This window comes from Papaver somniferum, chromosome 3, assembly GCF_003573695.1.
Source record: "Papaver somniferum cultivar HN1 chromosome 3, ASM357369v1, whole genome shotgun sequence".
Taxonomy (NCBI): Eukaryota; Viridiplantae; Streptophyta; class Magnoliopsida; order Ranunculales; family Papaveraceae; genus Papaver; species Papaver somniferum.
The window spans coordinates 131538941-131547053 of NC_039360.1; positions in this window are offsets into that span (position 1 = coordinate 131538941).

Consider the following 8113-nt stretch of genomic DNA (forward strand, 5'->3'; position numbering starts at 1 on the left):
AACTGGGTCAAGACCGAGTCAGATCTCTAGGCCAGAGCTGTTGCACAGCCTGAGCCATCTTGCACAGGCCAAACCTGTGATGCGTAATGATAGTGCTTCACTGCATCTCATCCAGCCAGAACTGCACCTTCAGTTCATAATTTCCTTGAGTTTTGCACTGCAACATCAACTGCACCAGCTACCACCTGCAATTTCATCTCAATTACACAACAAGACCCATCTCTTAACTTCAAACACCATATTCATTTCCCACAACACAGACCCTGTAATCTTCACCATAGCCGCAAACTTCATTATCAACCTATGACTCAGCACCACTGCTTAACCACACAAAACAACAACATAGTTCTTTTTCAGTTTCTTGATTCAACCACAGCAAACCCATGCGAGAAATGCCTATACTCCATTCCTTGTACCACCAGTTCCATAGCAGGCATCACAGCACCACCACTGCGAACCAGCCACAGGCTTAACCCTACTCATTTCCTGCAATACTACCTTGTAATTCCTCTTCCCATTCTTCTCAGCTCACTACCACAAGTCAGCTGCACCATCTCAGGTTTAACTGCAGCTGTAACTCCATGTACTCAGCTGCGACTTTACGTACTCCTGCAACTGCAATCATCTTGACCCATTGTATCTTCACAGCCATCTCCATTCTGCAACCACCAACAACTGCTACCAGTCTCAGCTGCTTGCAAACTCGGTTGCAACTCTGCAGAGCCAACCCATGTCTGTGTTCATCCCTATCTCTTGTTCTCATTGCAGCTTCACACCAAACTCTCTGCAATCGCTTCGACTCCAGCTGCTATATCACCTGTAAACCTAACATTCATCTACGTTTTCTTCTCTGTAACCTGTTCTCACCCATTTCAAATTCATTCCCACAATATCAACAACATCTTCATTTTCACCAGCTTCACTTGCAAGAACACCACCAGAACTTGCTCTTCCTGCAATTGCAATCAGCTGAACTGCTTCTCTTCAACACAATAACAACTCTGCAATGCCCTGCTGCTCAGTTCCTTCCATCACCAGCATCAAATCAAGCCAAAACCACAAGCTCAGAACCCATTAGCTTCACCTGAGTTCATCCACAAGACAAGACCCGTTCAATCTCAGACCTGTGAATCAAGAGCCAACACAAACACTGCTTCATTTCAGATCCACCAACAGAGTCATTCCATCACTTCCTTGTACCAGACAACTCCAATTTCTTTATCTGCTTCAAATTCAGACTCATACCCATGACATTACATCTCCTCAAATCAAGCCCTGAACCTCTATCTCACATGGCAGCAACTCAAAACACCGATTCCTCTGAAATCTTTTTGTTCTTCTCAATTGAACCCGTCTTCCATAGTCGATGCTTCAATCAACAGCAGATACCCTTTTATCTTCAGTTCAGCAACAGATGAACATCATCACTATCTCAATCTTCCGTTTCATCAAACCCTAGCTTCTATTTTGCTATCAATCATCAAATTGATTCAAACCCACTCTTCCTAATCCTTCAAACTCGAATTACTCCATTGAATTCCATCATCACCCATCTCTGCTTAAACCCATTTCTTCCACGAGCTCATTAACAGCAGCAGCAGCATCTGTACCTTCTTCTCTTCAATTTCCCGATCTGTAGCAGTAGCTTTTAATCCTTTAATTCCACCAGCAGAACAACAACAAATTCTAGTTTATAGATCAGAAGCATTTCTGTTTCTCTATCTCTGAGACTCTCTTCCTCTCTGAATTCATCGCTCAATCTCCTCACACAGAAACCCTGAACTCAGCCGCACACTACTCTGAGTTAGAAACCAAATGATTGAGAAATAACTCTCTTCTGAATTCTAGGGCTTGTGTAGTAGAATGGATGCAACCACCCAGGTAAGGCAGATAAGGGGTCAACCAGAATGATTCTAGGCACCCGATAAATTGATAAAGGCCACCAAAATGGAATCCCCTAATTCCTTAAGTTGACTCCGCACAGCATTAGCCAATGAAATGCCGTTTTTGTCCTTTTCATTCCAAATGAGCGTTTTCATCTTCTTTTGCTCATAATGACTCCATTGCACCTGATAAGCTCAGAGCAAGTCTTATGGTGGAATTCAAACTATTCCAAGTGTGGAAAAACCATGGAATGTCAAATCTAGTGGCTTCCAAGTTGGGGTCTTCCACAAAAAATCAAAACAAGGTTCCACGATTTCGTGGAAGGGTTCGTGGAATCTATCTGAACGCGAATAAGAAAAGCGTTAAACGCTAATAAGAATAGCGCTAAAAAAACGCCATTAAGAATTGCGTTTTTTTTATCCGTAGATTTAAAATGAGTTGTTGAAATCTAACAGCTGAGAAAAAAGCTCCATTCTTAATAGCGTTTTTTTAGCTCCATTCTTAATTGCATTTTTTTAGCTCCATTAAGAATGGCGTTTCTACTATTCCACCATTACACTTGCGCTTTCATCCACAATTCCAAGTGTTGAGGTGGCGTGGAAGATGGAAGATGGATGGATTCCACCATAAGACTTGCTCTCAAAACTAAACATAAGAGATGCAATTCACAAGGATAATAGCAAAGAAAGCATAAATACTAGATATAAAATTAGGTGTTTTACAACACCTATCAGTTGTATATCGAGTTTCCTCACCACGTTGGGCTTTGGACCAAAGGATAAATTTCCCTTAATAAAATGGCAATGCCAAACGGCGCCTAAACCTAAGTTACCTAACCACCCAAAGGCACGCGTAAACAGTGACCAATCGTGACCACACCATCGGAGGTATGATCCATCTCGAATCAAACGGCTGCGATTTTCCCTAGTCTGTAACCTAATACTCCTATATAACTATACTACAGCCATACTAGCTAGTCAGCAGTAGTCACACAATAAACGCATTCTTGATTTTAGCGGGAGGAATAGAAAGCAGAACTAGAAGCATCTAGAACTTCCATCCGTACACTAGCAGAAGAATTTCATCTGAAGAAGAAGAAGAAGAAGAAAAAGAAAAGAGAAGGGAGAAATCTGATTCTGAGAGAAGCCCAAGATTTTCAAGAAATATGGAAAGGAATAATATTTTTACTAGTTATGACGAAGATAGTGATCCAGCATCAGATCCAAGAATCGCATCCACTGATTTCTTCGGTACATTGATACAAACAACAGTAACGTCAAGACCAGAAATCATACACCAATGGATTTACCATCATTGGCCAGTTTACGGAGAACAATATGAAAATCGACTCATTGTTGGAGTCGGTGTTCAATGGAGAGCATCAAATCAGAGGAGGGCGCATACATTACAACTCTGTATCGATACCCATTGTTTACTGATTCAATTGTCTCATACTCCTCGTATTCCTCAAGTACTTGATTGGTTTCTTGGTGATGGAAATATCCATTTTGTTGGGATTCGGAACGATTCTGATTATCCAAGACTTTTGAATAATGAGCATGTGTTGTTGGTTCCGAATTTGATTAATCTAAGTGATTATTTTCATCATTCCGAATCTTCTATAAGTGATTTGGCAAGTTCTGTTCTTGGTGTAGAAGGTGTTCGTAGAGATACATTGGCTGAGAGGAGTGATTGGAGTGCTCGGGATCTTACTATTGATCAACTTCAGTATGCTGTTGTTGATGCTTATGTTTCTTTACAAGTTGGAAGGGCTATCAATATTTGGCAGGTTCACAATTACTGGGGTATGGATAATATTAAATCAAGTTATGACGAAGATAGTGATCCAGCACCAGATGCAAGAATCGCATTCACTTACTTCTTCGGTAGATTGATAGAAACAACAGTAACGTCAAGACCAGAAACCATACACAATTGGATTTACTATCATTGGGACTTCTACGGAGGACACCTTGGAAATCGACTCACTGTTGGAGTCAGTGTTCAATGGAGACCATCATCAGATAATCACGGGGCTGATACATTATCACTCTGTATCGATTCACGTTGTTTACTGATTAAATTGTCTCATACTCCTCTTATTCCAATTATACTTCGTTGGTTCCTTGGTGATCGATATATTCATTTTGTTGGGATTGAGAATCGTTTTGCTGGACAGAGACTTTTGAATAATAATGAGCATCGGTTGTTCGTTCCGAATCTGATTAATATGAGTGATATTATTGATCTCGTACCTCATTTCGAATCTACTAGACAGAATTTGGCAAGGTTTGTTCTTGGTATTGGTGATCTTCGTAGAGATGGACCGGCCATGAGCAGTAATTGGCGTGCTGAGCATCTTACTGTTGATCAAGTTCAGTATGCTGTTGTTGATGCTTATGTTTCTTATCAAGTTGGAATGATGATGAATATTTGGCAGTTTCCTAATTGTTGGTCTTTGGGGTTTGTTGGGGATCTTTAGTATTGAACAAGCCATTTTCTTGGTTTTGTTGGTGTTGGTAAAGATCAATGGGTTGGGAGGAGGAATTGGAGTGCTGGGGATCTTTAGTATTAAGCAAGTTCAGTATGTTGTTGTTTTTTTCTGAAGCTGGAAGGATTATCAAGATTTGGGGTTTCTTGATGTTTTTTGTTGGATTCTTCTTGTTTGGGTTTTTGACGTATTTCGAAATGCCGCGTTTGCGGCAACACAACTGTACAGTGAGTTCTTCTGTAACTAGTAGTACTGATTCACATTAAGCTTTTTGTTTGTTCATTCTAGTAGTTCATGATTCAGTGTAATGTTTAACAATTTGAGAGTTGAATCATGAATGTGTAATGCGTAACAATATGAGGGTTTACCGTGTAAATGCTAATGCTACATCTATGGAAACGATTTCGTGTATGCCTGTTCTATAATTCATGTGTGTTGTTGATTATTGCGCTAGATTGAACGGAAAATGGGTCGTTTGTCCAAATATTTTTAAATCACAGTTCAAATGGACGAGTAAAAAATAGATTGGGTGAAATGGCCAAAAAAAATAGCAAGGATGAAACTTGATTCATCCTAGCTTAAATTTAAAAATAGCAAGGATGAAAGTGGATACATCCTGTGTAAATTAAAAATAAGAAAAAATATTTGAAAATGGGCACGATGAAACCGGTTACATCCTGCTTATTTTTACATTTTTGTCCATTTAAACAGTATCCAAATCTAACTGTCCATTTCATCCAGGAATTGTTGATTTTGGTCTTTTTAACCAATTTTATGTAGACCGAATGATATAAGCACTGAAATTGGTTCAGTTTTGCTTTTGGAAGTCTGTACAACATTTAGGAACATTGGAACCTTAGGAATGGGTGTCTTGAATCGAACTGACAATTTATTCACCTTTTGTTGCTACTTGTATCTTATGAAAGAGTAGATTGATCAAATTCATTTATAGTTATCAATCCATTTGCTCCGTAGTTGCGTTATCTTCTGCTCAAGAGATTCTTCTGCCCAAAACATGAAATTCCCCTTACACTTTGAATAGGTACTAGATATAAGAGGCACCATACGATACTGTAAGAACTTGTTGTGTGTAGGAGGAGGTGTTGTGACTTGGGCTAAACTTGTAATTTTTATTTCTTAAAAATTTCTATCAATACAGAGAAAAATAATCTCCGAAACTTTTCATGAAACAATAAGCGAAAAAGAGAAAAACAGTAATATGCAACAAAGGCAATATTTAGCATAATGAAGATAACAGCAAATCCTACTGAACACCTCAAAGAAAATCCTGCAATCTTCAAGAACGTAAACTTCTTGCGAGTCTTCTCCACTGCTTTTCCTTGGGTCATATCTGCACGTTTCTGGAGAGTCGTATCCAGTAAGTTCCCAATATTCAAATAGTTTGCCGCTAAGATAATTTCTAACAATGTAGCATGATCAACTTTAACAATTTCATCAGCATCCCTGGAGGTCTTACGTTCTTCCTTAGTTTTACCAGCGTCCTCTGTAGGACTGCTGCCAACATGTGTCTTGCAGTATTCAATAACTTTTGCCAAAATCTTGCTTGTTTTGGGTGAAAGTATGACGTTGTCAGCACCATCTTTATCTTGGATCATATGCTTAATGGTAGGAGATTTAAGAGAAACAGCTGCGTCAACTTCAAATTCAAAATCTTCTCCATCAGAACTCCTCAAGATTACCTTTGGCATGGTCAACTCCACGATCTAACAAAGGTTTTCAACCTGATTTTAGAGGGAGAAAGAAGAAGCAGAAACCCAATGCAGAGAAGAAGAAAAAAATTTGGTATCATGAAATTATGAACTATGGTTTCCATCATGAGCTATATATATACCCACGTTACTTATCCTAACAAGCCACGTTTTACTAAGCTACGTTTTCCTGGTTTGAACAAGTTAGCTTTCCCAATTACATATATTTCCTTTTAACAAAAGTTAGAACATGCATAACTAGATGAGAATTGTTTGTTTGGTCCTAATGGGCTTTTGACGAATTTCCGATGGGAAAATTAGGCGCAGGCCCAAAAAAAAAATATTCTTATTGTCAGGCCCACAATTAATTTTAGATACCGTGATATCCAAAATTATCCGAAATTATTGAGAATCAATACATAACTCGTTATGCATACTATTTTTTCAGGAATAAATCATTATGCAGCCTAATTTTTCAGGAGTATAATTGGCAACACAACTTGGATATAACATATCTAAAAATCTGCGCCTTGGAATTTTACAAATTTTATATCGTTTGAAATATTTTTAAGAGAGCTACGCAACGAGTACAAACAACAATATCAAATTTTTGTTTTTCACGAAAAAATCGGAGGTGATCATCGTTTTAGGGAAAATTTTCGAAAACTGACTGCATATTCATTATGCAGCCTCCAAAAAAGATGCATAACACATTATGCAGATGCATAACGAATTATGCAACCATTTTTTCGACTGCATAACAAGTTATGTATCTGCATAACAAAGTTATGCATCTATAACAAGTTATGTAATCATTGTTTTGGTTGATTTTAGTTCGTACAGAAAAAATTGATGCATAATGCGTTATGAAATCATATTTAAATTATGCATATCAGGTTATGCATCCATTTTCTCGATGCATAAAAGATTATGCAACAATTTTCTCGATGCATAATGCATTATGCAGTCATGTTTTCGGATGCATAACAGGTTATGCATCCACTTTCATGAAACAAATTCCATATTCTTTCATGCAATTAGACCATAGTCACATCACCAATTGAAACCATCTCAGCCACCTGTTCGACATTGAACTACAGCACCAATCCCGACTTCTCTGTTGATAACCACCAACTGCACAACTCAAATCAAGTTCTGAATCACTAATTCAAAGAGTTTACAATCAAAATTACCACTAACTCAAGCCAACAAATTCACAATTCTCTCTAAACTTGGAGACCTAATTTCAATTGACATTCTAACCTGAGAACTTATCTGTAATTCTCTGTAATTCTCAATCTCACCATCATAACCAGCATCGATTATACAGTGGGAGAATAATCCTTAATAAGCTTGATTCCAACTCCATCACCGGACTTCAACTCAGCACCACTGACTTCTTCCATCATCAATTCCATCAAAACCCTCTTCAATCTTACTGCCTTCACGAATTGATACAAACCCGTTCTTCCTTATTGTCTGTAACATCATTATTCTCTCAAAATCACAGAACAAAAACCTAATTTCTTCGACCAACATAACCACAACAAACCCTTTCCTCATCTATGTGAATCAATTACTCAATCTCACAGTAAACCCTAACCAGATTCAATTGTCGTAGCATCATCGTCTCCATCTCAGATTCATCTCTGAATTTCATCCTCTTTGTGTTCTCGATTTACACATGTAGAGGAAGAAGAAAATAAATAGAAGATGAAGAAGAAAGAAAAAAAAAGACCGAAGAAGAATTTCAGAAATTATGGGTTTGAGAATAATTTTCTTCCAAAAAATGGGTGCGCGCCTGTGTTTTTCTGAGTGTAGGTTTCAAAGTGGAAAAGTCTGGGAGAATGGGTCTCCCTGTAGTTTTCACATTTCCGATACAATATATTCGAATGATTTTTTAGGGACCATGGTTTTTTTGGGGGGACCATGGTCCTATTAGGCCACCTACCCTACAATTTTAAGGGATGTCCTAAAATCATGAGATTACTAATTTGGCCCTTACCCTAATTAAAATTAACCCTAACTT